This window comes from Myxine glutinosa, chromosome 1, assembly GCF_964187855.1.
Source record: "Myxine glutinosa chromosome 1, kmMyxGlut1.1, whole genome shotgun sequence".
Taxonomy (NCBI): domain Eukaryota; kingdom Metazoa; phylum Chordata; class Myxini; order Myxiniformes; family Myxinidae; genus Myxine; species Myxine glutinosa.
Genome location: NC_136261.1, coordinates 444,083,371 through 444,099,911, shown reverse-complemented (window position 1 = coordinate 444,099,911; position 16,541 = coordinate 444,083,371). Strand labels below are relative to the sequence as shown.

General features: G+C 44.6%; 1 long non-coding RNA gene across 1 annotated transcript in view; it reads right to left on the bottom strand.

Annotated features, from left to right (window-relative positions):
• LOC137420454 (uncharacterized) overlaps window positions 1–16,541 on the bottom strand; it is a 75,207-nt gene that overhangs the window by 45,177 nt on the left and 13,489 nt on the right. Inside the window, exon 3 of the long non-coding RNA XR_013622004.1 lies at window positions 781–1,220. This is a non-coding gene — a long non-coding RNA (uncharacterized LOC137420454). The remainder of the gene's footprint in view (window positions 1–780; window positions 1,221–16,541) is intronic.

Below are 16,541 nucleotides of genomic sequence, written 5' to 3'. Positions count from 1 at the left end.
GCTAAGTGGAAATACATACATTGACATGCACAAGCAATAGAGCTTTGAGAGAACAGAAGATAGTTCAAGTGAACACATCTTCAAAGCAATTGTCGGGATTCTATCTGATGCAGTAGATTTTCGAATGTCAGGCCTTTGAATAATCTAAGCAACTTACCTGGGTGTGCTGATGATAGTGGAAAGCCTGGTATAAATACGGGAAGGACAAACAGGCAATGTTTGTCTGTAGTTTTCAAGTGTGGAGTTTGTAGCAAAAGCTCAGCAAAGAGGTTGACTTTATCAATAGTTGAAGTAAGCACTTCAGGGCGTGAACAAACTTTGGTACATCACGGGTGATGAAGGTTGTGATAAAGTTTCATCGAAATCATCTGTGTAGTTCTAATTTGGAGGGCTGCTTTGGGTCAAACCTGGACCCTCTTTGACCCCCGGTAGACTCCCTGAGACCTCCATTTTTTTTAATGCCGTGAACAAAATTGGGTTCCAACACAGAAAATATAATTTTAGCCAAGTTTGGTCACAATCCCATCAACAGTTTTGGAGAAGAGGTTGCACGTTTTCGGACGGACTGATGACATGCCATTACATAAGCTCCCCAGAAATATGTTCCAGGTGACCTAAAATTTACCTTGTACCCTACATCAAAAAATCCATTAATATGAGACAATATAAAACTGCACCAAAAGAGATTACACAAGTTAAAAGTATACAAAAAAAAAAAAACAATGGGAGAAGATCAAGATATTTGTTGACATGCGATGTTGTATTAAAAAAGTCACATACCAGACATGGGTCTTGATGCTTCATGCTTCATGCTGAGAGCGGAGGCTGCAGACATCACTGAACCCGATTCCAGAGAAACCTGAAACGTTTTCCCGGTGCACATTTTGGGATCCAAAAATCTTTTCACAGAAACTGGAAAGTTCCCGAATAACATTCTCCAAGTTGATGAAAATACTTCCCAACAGAGAAGAACCTGCAATCTGGACACCTTGCAGCTTCGAAAAAGAATTCATAAATTTACAGAAGTCAGCATACATTGCAAATTGTAATTTCTCTTTGGAGAGAGAGAGGATCTCGGTTCGCAATGCATCCAACTCAGTGCAAGCCCGAATAACCTTCCGATTCTCAATTCCAAGCTTATCTATCACTGCTTGGGCTGTTTCTGCTCTCAGGCCTCGGGACTTGAGCCATTCGAAGAAGCTCTCCATTTCACGGATAACCTGCCAAGGATACAACGCTTATGTTAATCACAGAAAAGTTATACATGTTATTTTCTTTCCTCTGTTTGGAATTTTTGTGAGTTGTTTCCGTTGACAATCCAATCAATTATTATCCAATAAATGCGGGCTTTTGCATAGTTTGTTCACCCGCCATGTCCCATTTTGTAAGTTTTCTTATCAATCAGCATCTAATGAATGTGAGTTTTTATATACAGAAACAAAAATAAACCCCGAGTAAATTAGGAGTCTATTCGGCTCATTATGCTGCACCACACCAACACCAGACAAAGATTATCTGCCAAAACGATGCAATTTCATTTGGGGAATGAGGGGAGACATGTGCCTGAGATGATGTGGCACGACCAGGGATATACCAAGTGCATCAAATACAAATGGGGAAATACAATTATTGTAATTGTTTAAATAAAAAAAGAGAAAAAGCAATATTTTGTGTTATTTTTTCAGAGGTGGGTGGGGGCAGGGGAGCAATGTGGGAGGGGATAGGTTTGGGCGATGGCTGTTCTTGGATGACAAACACACAACATCAAACACACACAATCCCTTGACGAGACCTCCCACAGACACGTCACTCCACTTCACTCAGATGCACACAATCACCCATTCCCTACTCAAGTCACAAACGTCTTGCCAATATCCCGATACTCTTCTATCTCTAAAGCTTCCAGGTACCTATATAATCATAATTTAAACTTATCTCTTGGTTCTGTTGTCACTGCCTTTCAAGGAGACCATACCATGCATTAACTACTCCCGTGGTTCTTAACCTTGGTTCGACCGAACCCCAGGGGTTCAGTGAGCCAGTCTCAGGGGTTCGGCGGAGGTCCTCTGAAAAGCATTCCAATTTGTTTTTTTTTTGTTTCTAGTTTGTATCAATTTTGAATCTAAGTGTAATTACACTTATTATTAATATTATTATTATTTTGCTATGTATGTTACGAACGAATGGAAATGTTATTTGTAATTGTATTCCCATCCCATTCATGGTTTCTCTGGTCTGTGTTTAAGATAAGTTGCTTCACACTGACTGTAGTAAGTTGAATCAATGAGCAACTTGCTAATTATTCTGTTGATGGTGCTTACTTGCTTACTTACTTACTGGATTTTGGACTTTGCAGGTGTTCGGAAATTCCAGTGAATAGCCTCGATTAGCTTGCCATATGCCGTGCGTCATTGGTCGCGCCTTACTTTGGAGTTACTGATTAATTGAAAAGTAAGTTGGAAATGTTTGTGGATATGCAGGGCGGGTTCAGAGTTATATTAAAGTCAAAAGTGGCTGGTGATTATAAAATATGATTGAATTACTCAGAAAAGTAGGTGGAGGTGATATAACTCCTTTGGTCGCAATTCAAAACTAACAATTCGCAGTTTTCTTTGTAATATTATAATGGGATTTGAGGTGACAGATTTGAGTAGATAATAAATCGTGTCATCGTAACTATAAGTTATGTTTTCTTCGTTAAAATTTCTCAGTTTTCAGAGGGGTACTGATTATATTTAAGCATGTTCCTTTTTTAATTTTTGTCATATAATTATTTGCCCGAACTCAATTAAGATCAGTTTGTTACTTTTTTTTTTTTTTTGCAGTATGTCGAGCAAAAAAAGGAAGTGGTCGGAGGATTATGTGCGGTACAGGTTCACGTGTTTGACGGAACGGGATGGAAGTCAGCATCCTCAATGCATGCTTTGCAATGTCAAGTTGAGCAACTCCAACCTCGCAACAGCAAAACTACGGGAACACTTAAAAAAACTGCACGGCGAGGGGCAGTACAAAGACGCAATGCTGGATGAATTCAAATTGAAGAGAGTCCAATTCGACGCAAGTGCTACCTTGCCCACTCTCGGCTTCGTTCCAATTGACAAAACGATCCTCACTGCGTCGTATGAAGTTGCGTACCTGATAGCAAAGCAGGGCAAACCGCACACCGTTGGCGAGACACTCATCAAACCGGCCGCATTAAAGATGGCCAACATCATGCTGGGGAAAGCTGCTGAAAACAAGTTGTCTCTCATTCCACTCTCAAATGACACCATTAAATGCAGAATCGACGACATGAGCGACGCAATCCTCACCCAGGTAGTTGCAGATTTAGTCGCCAGCCTGACAAAATTCAGCCTTCAACTCGACGAGACCACCGACATTTCGAATTTGAGCCAGCTAATCTTATTTGTGCGTTATGTCAAATGAGATGAGATCAAGGAAGACTTTCTGTACTGCAAACCTCTCACAACAACGACGGAGGCAGTTGATGTGAAGAAGCTTGTGGACGACTTCTTCAGAAGCAACGGCCTCTCGTGGAACATGGTGTCTGCAGTTTGCTCGGATGGAGCTCCAGCCATGCTGGGACGCAACTCCGGTATTGGAGCACTGGTGAAGGCTGATGCACCACACATCATCGTCATGCACTGCATCCTGCACAGACACGCGCTGGCATAAAAAACCCTGCCTCCAAAACTGGCCAATGTTCTGAAAATCGTCGTTGAAACTGTGAATTACGTGCGAAGCCGTGCTCTGAATCATCGCATCTTCAAAGAGCTGTGCAATGAAATTGGCTATGAATTTGAAGTCCTTCTCTACCACTCTAACGTTCGATGGTTATCACGAGGGAAGGTAGTGAGCTGTGTTTTTGCCTTGCATGTAGAATTAGCTCTGTTTTTGGGAGAACACCAGCATTGCCATGCAACACACTTCCAAGAGTCAGAGTTCATCCTTGCATTGGCGTACTTGGCTGTCATCTTTGACGCACTCAATCATCTCAATTGCCAGATGCAGGGCGGTGGAGTGAATGCAATCGAATCTGAAGAAAAGCTGAGCGCTTTCCGAAAGAAGTTACCGTTGTGGAGGCGGCGAACAGAGAACGACAACTTTGCGAAGTTTTCGCTACTGGACGAGTGCGTGAGCGGGATTGAAGATGAGTCTGAAGTTGGAGGCACTGCTGTACCAGGGGAGCTGAAGCAAGCGATTGCCATGCACTTGGATCAGCTGGGAAAGTCATTCGACGGCCACTTCCCCGACCAAGAGCAATACCCAGCATGGGTGCGGCAGCCGTTTACTTTCGAAGTTGCAACGGCAGATGTCAATGACCAATACCTCGATGACCTCATCAAACTTCAGCAGAGCCAGACTCAACAACGACTCTTCAGCACAACAACGTTCTCAACGTTTTGGTGCCGCCAAATGGAAGGGTATCCTCACATCGCTAAAATTGCCCTTGAGATCCTCATGCCGTTCGTCACAACGTATCTCTGTGAGCATGTCTTTTCGAAACTGGTGCACATTAAAACCAAGAAAAGGAGTTGGCTTGCATGCGAAAATGATTTGAGGGTGGCCCTTGCCAAAACAAAACCATGCATTTCCCAGATCGCTTTCCGAAAAGAAGAACAGAAAATGCATTAAGATGCAATTCTTCTTAATTTTTTGGTCAAATTTGAGGGGTTCCGCGAGTTTTCGGTGGGTTTCGTTAGGGTTCGGCACCTTTAAAAACGTTAAGAACCACTGTCCTATGGTATCCATGGAAATCTCCACACATGGCTTGTGGACTTCCTCTCTGGTCGTAGGCAACGTGTGGCCCTGAATGGATTTCTTTCATCTTCCCTTCCTGTTCTGGCTGGAGTTCCCCAAGGTAGTGTTCTGGGCCCTGTGCTATTTCTGGTCTTCATCAATGATCTCTCTGACTCTCTGGAAAATCCTCTCTATCCCTTTGCTGATGACTCCACTATCTGCCACTCCATTCCTCATCCCTCAGATTGGCAGTCTGCAGCCTCCTCACTCTCTGCAGACCTGGACGAAATCACAGACTGGTCAAACAAGTGGAACATGTCTTTCAATCCTGACAAATCTCACACTCTTACTATGTCTCTCTGAAAAGACCGACTGGAAAACCCTCCCATCTACTTTCTCAACAATCCTCTCCAAGAAGTTCTGTCGCACAAGCTTTTGGGTCTCACTATCTGCCATGATCGTTCTTGGGAAAACCACATTTCCAAGCTGGCCTCCAAAGCCAGTCGCCGACTGGGCATCCTCCGTCGTGCAAAGTCCTTCCTTGGCACACCTGAGATTCCTCACCACATACAAGGCTTTCATCCGCAGCTCAATGGAATACCGTTACCCCCTCTGGGCCTGTGCTCCTGCCTCACAGCTAGCTCAGCTTCACGCTGTTGAAACCAAAGCTTTCAGAATCATTGGAATCTCCTGCGATGAAGCTAACTCTGATGGCCTTACACTCACTCACCGCAGGCAGGTTGGTGGTCTTTCTGTCTTCTACCGACTCCTCTCCAGCCTTGCTCCCCCCAGCTCTCTCTGTGCTCTGTCCCCCTAATATTTCCACATGTCACACAAGATCTGCCAGCAACCCTCTTATGATTAAACTGCCAAAATCTAGGCTCTCTGCTCACCTTCACTCTTTCATTCCCCTTTTCTCCCACCTCTGGAACAAGCTCCCCCACTCCCTTCAATCCTACTCCTCCCTCCAGATCTTTAAACAGCTGTTCACCACCATCTCTTATCTTCCCCCATCCAAAACCTTGATCTTTTCTACCCCCACTAATTCACCCCAAATGCACTTATTTAAAATTCCAACTTCTTTCCTGGAAGTCCTTGCAGTGTTCATATGTTTTGTACTTCTCCTACCTCCCCCCAAGCCCTCCCCCTCCCACATTTCTCTCGATGTCCCTGCTCTCAAATGTTCTGTTTGTGTCCTTCCCCCTCTCCCCATCTCTCCCCATCTCGTCTACCGCTCCCCTTATTTTGTGTTGTATGTGTCACTTTTTGTGTGATTAATGTTCGCTCTTTCACCCGCCTTGATCTTGTGTACAAAAACAAACAAAAAAAAAGGTTGATATTTGTTTTTGAAGCCCCTCGCAGACTGGGTGTAGCCACTCCCCTGGACAGACGTTTCACAGACAGACAGAATATTATGTATTGCAATTTAATTTGAAGGTTTAAAGGTGTAAATGCAAAATTATTCCAGTGTTTACCACCATTTTATCCAGCGGCTATTGCACCACCTTATCATTCTAACATGTTACAAGAAGAGGCATTCTTGGGGAAAACGCCAGGGGCATAGAAAAGGCCCCTTTATATGGTATGTCCCATGTGGCAAACTATAGAAAAGAAGGGACATTCCAAAAAATTTGATATACATACTGGACAACCATTGTGTTCTTAGGAGGAACCAAGTAATGCTCCAGAAAAGTTCATATGAAGGGGTGCCCTACATCTGGCAAATAAAATAGATTTACTTATTCATGCAGCTGTATGAATCAAATTGGCGCCCCTTTATTGGTCTAATGGATGAGGCATCAGACTTTCAAGATGGGGATTGTGGGTTCAAGTCCCATCTGGGTTGAATAATTTTTTTCTTCTTTATTTTTCAAATCTTTTATATCATCTTGAATAAAGTCTTGAACGATAAACAAAATGCAGTTTGTTCGTATTTAAAACGCATTAATTCTTCAACCTGATTTTCAGCATAATTATGAGTAATGTCCACAGTTGTGTTGGGCCAAATTTTGAGGTACCGAAGCCCTGCAAAAATGTGTCGGCCGTGAGATCATCACCAGATGTTATCGACCATCACATCAAATTTGAACATGACACTAACCATTTGAGTTCCCAAAATGAGTGATAAATGCAATATGTTCCTTTTTCAATGATAAATAAATAATACGCCAATTTTAACACAAACACAAACACACACACACATACATATATATATATATATATATATATATATATATATATATATATATATATATATATATATATATATATATATATATATATATACATATATATATATATATATATATACATATATATATATATATACATATACATATATATATATATATATATATATACATATACATATACATATATATATACATATATATATATATATATATATATATATATATATATATATATATATATATATATATATATATATATATATATATATATATATATATATATATATATATATATATATAGCAGTAAAGTATGTTTGTTTGTTTGTTTGTTTGTCCTCTTATAACTCGAGAACTACTCATCGCAGAGCAAAACCAAAGGCATATTCGGAATCAGTACGTCTCAGAGCAACTACAGCACACCTTAAAATTAAAAAACGTCGCGTTAAAAAATTATGACGTCATCTGTTAATTGTTTTTTTCCACTTCATATTCGGAATCAGTACGTCCCAGAGAAACTACAGCACACCTTAAATGTTTAATGGAGCGAGGAAGCAGGGGGAGGTGAGTGACTATATCGCACAAAAAATGTTAGTCAATGGAAAAATGGGTACGTGAAAACAAAAAGGCAGCTCTGTCTACTATAACGCCATGGCTTGCAAAAGCAGCCTGAATAGTGTTTACTAAGTGGTGGTAAGCATAAAGTATGTTTGGATGTTTGTCCTCTTATAACTCTCATCGCAGAGCAAAACCAAAGGCCTATTCGGAATCAGTACGTCCCAGAGAAACTACAGCACACCTTAAATGTTTAAAAAACCGTCGGGTTTTAAAATTATGACGTCATCAGCGTATTTTGTAACGTTAATTTTTCAACTTCATCCGATTGACATGGGACCAATGGCATGTGACAGAGAGTGAAACATACATGTTACATTTATTTGTCAATGCGACATTCAATGACTTCCGACTTCCGACTTCCGACTTCCGACTTCCGACTTCCGACTTCGACTTCCACTTCCACGCAGTTTCTGATCGCTTTTTCTGATTCCGCAGTTTCTCAATTAAATTCCACTTCATGATTTTCTATTTTCTTCTTTTTGACCCAGGCCTAATTCCACGCAGTTTCTGATCAAAATCTCCGAAATGCCCCGAAAAGGAAGAGCTGCATTGGTCCGACGACAGCTTCAGCTAAGCGAAAACAGACTGAGAGACAACAGGTGACCGAAGAGGAGCGAACAACCACGCTCAATGAGCAGGCTCATCGGCAACAACAACTGCGAGTAAATGAGACACAAGATGAGCGATCAACCAGGCTCAATGAGCAGGCTCATCGGCAACAACAACTGCGAGTAAATGCGACACAAGATGAGCGATCAACCAGGCTCAATGAGCAGGCCCATCGGCAACAACAACTGCGAGTAAATGCGACACAAGATGAGCGATCAACCAGGCTCAATGAGCAGGCTCATCGGCAACAACAACTGCGAGTAAATGCGACACAAGATGAGCGATCAACCAGGCTCAATGAGCAGGCTCATCGGCAACAACAACAGCGAGTAAACGTGACTGAGGAAGAGTGTGATGCAAGACACGAGGCAAACCGTCACCGCACTGCAGAAGCACGAACTCGGGCTCGGGCCCGGACACCAAGTAACAAAAGGGAGGCATTCACGTATGACCCAGCTGACCCAACAACTCACGCAGACATCGGCCGAATGGACCACGTCTGCACTCACTGCTCTGCTTACAAGTTCGAAGGAGAGACCAAAGGTGTGTGCTGCAACAATGGGAAAGTCGTCCTTGAGCCTTTCCCTGCCCTTCCTCCCTTCCTGAAGGAACTTCTCTCTGGTGAAGGTCTCGTCAGCAAGCACTTCCTTCACAACATTCGAACGTATAATGGCAGTTTTGCGATGACGAGCTTCGGGCATAAGGAAGCTCAAATACATGGCTGGAACCCGAGCTTCTGTATCCAAGGTCAAGTGTTCCACCGCATTGGCAGCTTGCTCCCGCCTGAAGAAGGTCAGCCAAAGTTCTTACAGGTGTACTTCCTGGACTCGCATGCCAAAGAGCTGACTGCCAGGAACCACAGCGGCCTCAAACCACACATCATTGAAATGCTCACAAAGTGGTTCCACGTGAATAACCATCTGGTCCATGAGCTGAAGACTGCAAGAGATATGCTTGCAGAAGGAGATAACTCGGAAGAGCGCCACATAATCATCGGCGAAAACAAGCGACCATGTGGTGAGCATGCACGCCGCTACAACGCCCAGTCTGCACCAGAAGTCGCCATCTTAATGGACAATGAGCCAACAGAACACAGAGATATTGTCCTTAAACTTCGCGATGGGGCACTCAAAAGGATAAGTGAGCTGCATGCATCTTATGATGCACTACAGTACCCCATAGTGTTCCCATATGGAACAGATGGCTACACTATCCACCTGGTGGCCAGGACTGCTACTGGAAATGATGGACAAAAACTCACAGCTGCAGTACTACAGCTACCACATCATGGTGAGAGAGGGAAATCACATACTGCAGATGCGACGACTCTTTCAGCAGTTTCTGGTAGATGTATATTCTAAAATTGAGGCAGAGCGACTGGGCTTTATTCGTCGGGAGCAAAAGACCTTACTCGCTGATAACTACGGCAACCTCCGTGACAGTCTCATGGCCAGCGATGGTGACCCTCGCAATGTTGGGCAAAGGGTGGTCCTTCCTGCGACGTACTCAGGTGGCCCGAGGTGGATGCATGAGAGGCAGAGTGATGCCATGACCTATGTGCATCGCATGGGGAGGCCGGACTTCTTTATAACAATGACAACAAACCCCAAATGGGTCGAGGTCCAGCAAAACCTCTTGCCAGGACAAGAAGCTCATGATCGGCCAGACATCATTGCCCGTGTCTTTTGACAAAAGCACAAGAAGCTCATGGAGCTACTAAAGAAGCGAGCTTTTGGGACGATGAGAGCCTTCCTATACACCATTGAGTACCAGAAGCGTGGTCTTCCTCATGCCCACATCCTCATATGGGTCGCTCCAGAGGACAACGTCAAGGCCGAAAAAATTGATATGGTCATCAGGGCTGAGATTCCCGACAAGGAACAAGATCCTGAGCTGCACATGATGGTTATGGCACATATGATCCATTGTCCATGCGGAAACCTCAACCAGAACAGCCCTTGCATGAAGGACCGGAAGTGTTCAAAAGATTTCCCAAAGCCATTCCTCCAGAGCACTGAGCAAGGAAATGACAGCTACCCCAAATACCGACGTCTGAAGCCAGAAGATGGTGGTTACACTGGGGAGATGAAGATGCACCAGCAGGGAAAACGGGTGGTACAGGTATTCACCAATCAGTGGGTGGTACCCTACAACCCATTCCTCCTCCGCCAATTCAACTGCCACATCAATGTTGAGATATGCTCCAGCATCAAGAGCATCAAGTATATCACAAAGTATGTCACCAAGGGGACCGATCAGGCAGTGTTTGAACTGCAGCGAGCCAATGAGGAGGCCGGAAATCGTCAAGTGGATGAGGTAGCTAAGTTCCAGAATGCACGTTACGTTGGGAGCAGCGAGGCAGTCTGGACGATCCTAGAGCACCCAATTTCCGAGCATTTCCCTCCAGTCATTGGCCCAGTTGTCCACCTCGAGAATGGCCAGCGAGTCTACTTCCATATGGACAATGCCATACAGAGAGCAGAGCAACCACCACCAGCCACTACACTGGGACAAGATGCACAAGACGTGGACCCGCCGCAAGCAGGGAGAAGTGGTGGTCGAAGGACCACATGCAATACGGAAGACTCCGGCAATTGGCCGCATCTACAGCATCAGTCCGAGACAGGGAGACTGTTACTACGTTCGACTTCTTCTGACTGAAGTATGTGGCCCATCCTCTTTCGCTGCTCTAAGGACAGTGGATGGTCAAGAGTTGTCCTTCCGTGAAGCCTGTCTCGCATTGGGACTCCTGGAAAACGACCAGCCCCTCCACCTTGCTATGGATGAGGCAAGCATCAGCCAGTCTGCACCAAACCTCCGGAGTCTCATGGCAGTCATCCTTACTGCATGTTTTCCTTGCAATCCACGCACGCTATGGGATACGTTCCGTGAAATCCTTTCTGAAGACTACCTATTTCAGCACCGTCGCAATGTTGACAATCCCGCTGCTGACTACAACGAGCACATCTACAACCTTGCGCTTTGCTCTCTCGAAGACAAGGTGATCATGATGGGCGGTCGTCATCTCAGTTCGTATGACCTACCTTCCCCAGAGAGGGGCACAGAAGATAGGCTTGAGAGAGAATACTTCAGGGAAGTCGACTACAACCAAGAGCAGTTGGCTGTCCAAGCTGATGATCTCCAACAGCAAATGACAGATGAATACCATCAGGTCTACAATGCAGTCCTTGAACTGGTGCAGCAAGGTAACATCAACAATGGCAACAAGAGCAGCAACCTCATCTTTCTAGATGCACCAGGAGGCACAGGAAAGACCTTCGTCATCAACACGATTCTGAAGAAAATTCGCTCACGAGGCAAGATTGCTCTTGCTACTGCGTCCAGTGGAATTGCCGCAACACTGCTCCAAGGAGGACGAACGCTGCACAGCACCTTCAAGATCCCACTCGACACGCACTTCAAAGAGCAGCCAACATGCAGCATCAAGCGTGGAACAGCATTGGCCAAGGTCATTAAGGATGCTGCTGTCATCATTGTGGATGAGGCCCCGATGACTCACAAGTCAGCCTATGAAGCTGTAGACCGCACACTACAGGACATCACAGGAGTAACGAAACCTATGGGAGGAATTCCCACACTGCTCTGCGGAGACTTCCGACAGATCCTCCCAGTGGTCAAGAGTGGTACCAGATCTAACATTGTCAACGCCAGCCTGAGGACGTCCCACCTGTGGCGCCATGTGACTGTCAAGCACCTGACCACCAACATGCGAGCTCACCTGCCTAGCGATGAAGGGGCCACTGTCTTTTCTAAGCTGCTCCTGGAAATAGGCAATGGACTGATACCATTTTCGGCCGAACCAGACACGATCGAGATTCCTCCTGAAATAGGCAAGGTCGTCTCCACAATGGAGGAGCTGAAGGCTGAAGTCTACCCTTGCTTGACCACAAATGGAGTCCGGTCCGAATAGCTGGCTGAGCGTGCAATTCTTTCTCCGCTGAACACCAATGTCAACCAGCTCAACAACTGGCTCATGGGAGAGTTTCCCGGCGATGAGAGGATATACAAGTCTGTGGATAGTGCCATCTGTGACGAGGAGGCAGTCACTTACCCTGTTGAGCTTCTCAATTCTCTCGAGCTGTCAGGAATGCCACCACACCTCCTCAAGTTGAAACTCGGTGTGCCCATCATGATCCTGCGAAACATGGAACCACGCAAGACCACCAATGGTACACGCTGCATCATAACTCGCCTACATGCCAATGTCATCGAGGCCACCATCTCCTGTGGACCATACAAAGGAGAGGTCGTCCTTCTGCCGAGGATCCCGCTCATTCCGTCAGACTCTGAGCTGCCGTTCCAGTTTCGGAGACTCCAGTTTCCCTGCAAGCCATGCTTTGCGATGACCATCAATAAGGCTCAAGGTCAGACTTACAAGACAATAGGGGTCGACCTCTCTGTCCCCTGCTTCTCACACGGTCAGCTGTATGTGGCTGCCTCTCGGACCGGCAGTGCAGTAAACCTCACCATCCTGGCACCCAACAATCAGACACGCAATGTGGTTTACCCCGAGGCACTCTAGGGCACAGATGACGAACGCTGTAAGTTGTGACTATATTTTTTTGTATAAGGCACATATTGGACCAGATGCTCTTTCATAGTTTGTAAAAAACGTTATTTTGGAAAAACTTTTTAATCAAAACAGGCGAATCTCCAGAATTGGTGCTTCTAGGTGTACAAAAGTTGTTTTTTATGTTTTAGGTCTGTGTGGCTGAAACATTTCTGATATCAACACCCCCAATTTTAGGCATTGTGGGATATAGTCAGAGCGTTCACCTTTAATTAATGCCCCCCCCCTCCCCCCTTCCCCCTACCCCCTCCCTCCCCCCTTCCCCCTCCCTCCCCCCTCCCCCCTTCCCCCTCCCTCCCCCCTACCCTCCCTTCCCCCGCCCGGCAATGCCGGGTACTTCTGCTAGTATATATATATATATATATATATATATATATATATATATATATATATATATATATATATATATATATATACAGTGAAACCTTGACTTACGAGTTTAATTCGTTCTGTGACCGAGCTCGTAACTCAATTTGCTCGTTTCTCAAATTAAATTTCCCCATTAAAATGCATTGAAATGCTATTAATCCGTTCCAGCCCGCCAAAAACCACACCAATTTTTTTTGTTACGTGTTTTTAAATAAGAAAAATGTACTTTATAAATAACAAATAATGTATAAACAAGCACGACCTCGTATATACTGTACGTAATAACTAATAAGCGGCGTTACGCGCGCTGCTTGTAAACAAGGAGGAAGCGGACAACGCGGTAATTTGTAAGAGTCTTTATTCAAGAGCTCACTGTAACACTGGCGCGCTCCGGGCTGCGCGCCCGGTGTATATCCTGAGGCCACGCCTACCCCTCGGCGTGGCCCCCGCCCACTTGGTGTGCGGAATGATGTCACCACGCCAGTGAGCTTGCGTGTCCGCCACAATGTAAAGAAATAAACTGGTTTTATTAAGTGTATTTACCTTGAAGATCAGACGAAGATGCTGGCGGAGGTGGAGGACATAACTTTTGCCTTTTTCGCCACACTTTCCTCGCTTTCACTTGCAGGGCGTTTCAATAAAAACCTGTCCAACGAGGTTTGTTTCTTCCTCCCTTTCAAAATGTTTCGATCGTACTGCTACTATCGTACTGCCTCGCCAAGTCGACAACACGCACACCTCGCTCATGTTTTTCGACGATTGCGTGTTTTATATTCAAGCACATCATCCTCTTCTTCTTCTCAGTACTGCCCTTGGCACTCAATTTCTTAGGACCCATGGTTAAAACTAAGAAATTTTCCAAAATAACCAACATGCGAAAACAAAGCAGCAGCGATATACGGCAGAGATGCTTGCACGGCAAGATAACCACGTGACCGGAACCCACCTGGTGGCGGGTGGCGTAAGCTCCAAAATAACCAACATGCGAAAACAAAACAGCAGCGATATACGGCAGAGATGCTTGCACGGCAAGATAACCACGTGACCGGAACCCACCTGGTGGCGGGTGGCGTCAGCTCCAAAATAACCAAAATGCGAAAACAAAACAGCAGCGATATACGGCAGAGATGCTTGCACGGCAAGATAACCACGTGACCGGAACCCACCTGGTGGCGGGTGGCGTCAGCTCCAAAATAACCAAAATGCGAAAACAAAACAGCAGCGATATACGGCAGAGATGCTTGCACGGCAAGATAACCACGTGACCGGAACCCACCTGGTGGCGGGTGGCGTAAGCTCGTAACTCAGATCGCGGCTCGCATCTCAAAGCAATAAACCGCCCGAGCGACGGCTCGTATCTCGGAAAACTCGTAAGTTGGTGCACTCGTAAGTCAAGGTTTCACTGTATATATATATATATATATATATATATATATATATATATATATATATATATATATATATATATATATATATATATACATATATATATATATATATGAAGAGTTCAGATGCAAAAACAGATATATCCATTTTTGATGAAATGAGAAAATCAAGATTTTCTGCTGTGCATTCCAGGTGAAACCCATCAAAATGACATGGGCTGTATCTTAATCAGTAAATATGAGATAATAAAACGGCAGGATTTCAAAAATTAAAATTTATTAGAAAAACAAATTTTTGGTGATTTTGAACACGTTTTCCCGCAAAAACGGATAACTCCATGGGTCGTTTTTTGTCAAAAACAGATAAATCCAAATGTCACTTTTAGACAAGTAAAAGTGGTATGAAATGACCAGAATGTCATTCTTATGGCAAGTATGATGTGGCATAATAATAAAATTAATACCAAATAGGCTTCAACGCCCCCAAAACCAGTTTTGCCAGTTTTCTGTTGCTGATAAATTTACGGGTAAGAATCAATCTTTTGCAGACGACCACAGCCACCGAGGACACTCTCATGGCACTATCCAAAGTCACCATCACAAGTCAGCAGTATCCCAAGTAACATCACAAATCAGCAGTATCCTTATCCACCAACACAAATCAGCAGTATGTATGTCAGCATCACAAGTTGCCAGTACAACACTCCAAAATCAGAATCATAAACCTGGCAGTAAGCAGTGTTGGCAGTATCACAAGTTGAGGGGCTGTCCACTGAGTACGTACACGGAGTCACCTCACCCAGTGCACCAAATTTGCAAAAGCAGAACTGACAAAATGATAGTATCATTCAAGCCTTAACAGGGGTTTGCCATCCTGAAACATTCCAGTCTGTGTGTGTGTGTACTTTATGGAGCAGCCCCCCTATCCACCCCCACCCCCCCCCCCCAAATGCACAAACATGAATAACGAACAACATGATGTCACAGATGATGTCAGAGAGCAGATCCTACAACAGCTGAGCATGTAATGGAATATCACAAAAATCAGTTTTCAAGCCTATACTAGCACTGAAAGGGTACATCACTGACCGACTGAAAAGGTGTGTTCGCCTCCTGATGATCAGGAGGCGAACACACCATTTCAGTCACAATAACCTTTCAAATAATTTCCCAATTGGAGTCCAGCTCGGAAACTGATTTCTGCAACATTCCACTAATACTGATAAGCGGAAATCGGATAACCCTGCCACACTTGGCACTAGGTTAATGGAATCACACAAACTCTATTCTTCATCACTGCTCTCATCTAAGTCCTGTCTCCCAACATTCTGTCCAACATCAACCAAGGCATTCTCATAAAATTATCTGACTCCTTCACCAGCACCAAGTTCATCGATCAGCTTCAGGACATCCGTTTTCTTAGCTTCCTTCACGCAGTTGACCATTGGACTCAGAACAGGCTTGAATGATTCCCATTTTTTTCCCCTTTTCAAAACATTGTGATAGCAAAAGTCAAGACTGTAGACTTGTTTGAATCCAAGTTTGTCCCCATCTATCTCGAGCACCCTGGCCTGACTGATTTTGAATGAACGGGATGAGGAGCAGTGACCTGTCGCTGCGGACTTGAAATCATAGCAAGCCCAATCAGTGCCATAAACATGAACATTTCCATGCTTTCGTAAAATATCGAGGTACTCAGATGGAAGCAGAATGGTGTCCTTCTTCCGAATGTCCTGTTCAATCCGGCCAAAAACACGGTCAGCAGGGAGGAAGCTATGGCCCCGTATCGGAAAGTTGTACTCGATTTTCAGATCCCTAAATTTCTGCTTCTTAATGCAAAGGTGCTGGACAAAACATTGATATTTTTGTTTTGCCCATAGCAGGAATCAGAAAATAGCCGCAGTGTTTTAAACTGAGACAGTTCTTCATGGACTACAGTTCCGAAGTAATGCTGAAGGGCAGATGCCACCATGTTGCTGTCCTTTCTGTTCTGATTTTCCAGCCAGACGAACAGATGAATGTCCTCCTTCCCTTGTGGCT